At 61.5% G+C, this 286-nt stretch overlaps 1 protein-coding gene across 1 annotated transcript in view; it reads left to right on the plus strand.

Moving 5' to 3' along the window:
• The window catches only part of LOC119589140 (calcitonin receptor-like protein 1), a 102,570-nt gene continuing 102,284 nt past the window's right edge, over positions 1-286 (plus strand). The window contains exon 1 of the mRNA XM_037937717.1: positions 1-72. The gene's annotated coding sequence lies outside the window, so the exon portion shown is untranslated. The remainder of the gene's footprint in view (positions 73-286) is intronic.

Here is a 286-nt window from a genome sequence, read left to right on the forward strand (position 1 = left end):
CCCCATCACTGCTGCTCTTGTCACCACATTTGCTGCTGCTGCCCACTGCTGTCCTCAGCCACGTCTCTGTAGGTAAATATCCTGCCCATGCATTGTCTTTTGCGCTGACACAAATGCAGACCGTGAGCTCAGCTACTGCCTCACGTATGAAAACGTATCTGTAATGTGATGCCGCTCGTCCTCGCCCGCGCGCCCGACCACGAGCGAGGAAGGAGCAGCCAGTCCTCGCCGATTGGCCTCGCGCAGAACACGCTCTCGCCGCGGGGTCGGGGGGCGGGGCCGGCGA

Source organism: Penaeus monodon, chromosome 25, assembly GCF_015228065.2.
Source record: "Penaeus monodon isolate SGIC_2016 chromosome 25, NSTDA_Pmon_1, whole genome shotgun sequence".
Classification (NCBI taxonomy): domain Eukaryota; kingdom Metazoa; phylum Arthropoda; class Malacostraca; order Decapoda; family Penaeidae; genus Penaeus; species Penaeus monodon.